General features: G+C 50.3%; 1 non-coding gene across 1 annotated transcript; it reads left to right on the forward strand.

Annotated features, from left to right (window-relative positions):
- Window positions 1–256: 256 nt before the first annotated feature.
- Trnal-caa (transfer RNA leucine (anticodon CAA)) lies at window positions 257–373 on the forward strand. Its single transcript has 2 exons — window positions 257–294; window positions 328–373. It is a non-coding gene; the product is annotated as a tRNA-Leu (tRNA).
- Window positions 374–1,297: the final 924 nt, after the last annotated feature.

Consider the following 1,297-nt stretch of genomic DNA (forward strand, 5'->3'; position numbering starts at 1 on the left):
CAAGCCCCGTGCTTGTGGCTCGAACGCTAAGTCATAACAGTCCCAACAGATACGCGACAAAATTGAACTCCGCAAACCTCCAATGGGTGGACCGAGACAGGAGGGGAACAGCGTGAGAGCTGGGTGGATGAGACAGGACAGGCGGTCACGTGGCAGGGGGCGGCAGAAGACTGTCGTCTTTCGGCAAAATTTGCAGCGACGAGAGCAGATGCAAGGACATTTTTTTACTTGACGCTAAGCCAAGCCCGCTCGTCTTGTCAGGATGGCCGAGTGGTCTAAGGCGCCAGACTCAAGGTTCAACCTTACCTCTTCTCGAGGTCTCGAGGCTTCTGGTCCACGAATGTGGGCGTGGGTTCGAATCCCACTTCTGACAGATTTTTTTTTTCGCTTGCTTCCGAAAGAGAAAGTGGCGACCCCACGTGTTAAACAGTCGAACTGCTGCTGGTATCCTTCGTTGACGAGTTATCTAAAGAGTCCTTGGTTCGAATCCCACTGATGGTCGTCGTTTTTTTTTTTTTTTTGAGTGAAAGGATATAGGATCTGCTCGAAAAATACTCTGGAAGTCCATCGTAAAGTAAAATTAGAGCAGTATACGCCTCCGCCACAGCGCATGCCTCTGTGGCCGTTCCCTCAAGTTTCACCCAACCAGACAGAATTCTGTCGTAGGTGTTCACATTCAGTAAACATGTAGAAATCGCAAATAAACTGAAAGTAGAGGTGATCCTGTCCATTTTCCTGTGACCGGCGGGTCACCGACCGTCACATGACCTCACGGTGTACAGCAGACAGAGGTCAGCAAAAGCCTACCACAAAGACGCTGCCAGGACACTGATTCAAAAACTGCCGTGGGCAACGGGCCAGTGCAAAGCGACGGAAATTACATCCGAGAGTTACGTGTTCACTTCCGTTGAGTGAGCGAGTGAGTGAGTGAGTGAGTGAGTGAGTGAGTGAGTGAGTGAGTGAGTGAGTGAGTGAGTGAGTGAGTGAGTGAGTGAGTGAGTGAGTGAGTGAGTGAGTGAGTGAGTGAGTGAGTGAGTGAGTGCAACGGCTATCTGAAGTGAAGAAAAAAAATTGGTGGCTCGAACCATTCATCAGGTGGTGGATCACAACCCAGCGAAGCTTTTCTGTTTCACCATCGCCTCCTGTATTTTCAAAAATACAGGAGGCGATGGTTTCACCGAGTGTTGCGCACATGCACGAAACAAAATCAGATTTACCGGGGCTTACTGCAAAGAAGGTCACGAAACTGCTGCGTCTTGCCGTCTGTCAATGCCCACGTGACTAGCGGCGAAAGCGG

This window comes from Haemaphysalis longicornis, unplaced genomic scaffold (assembly GCF_048455015.1).
Source record: "Haemaphysalis longicornis isolate Haplotype H1 unplaced genomic scaffold, Haemaphysalis longicornis Haplotype H1 scaffold_3, whole genome shotgun sequence".
In the NCBI taxonomy this organism is placed as follows: domain Eukaryota; kingdom Metazoa; phylum Arthropoda; class Arachnida; order Ixodida; family Ixodidae; genus Haemaphysalis; species Haemaphysalis longicornis.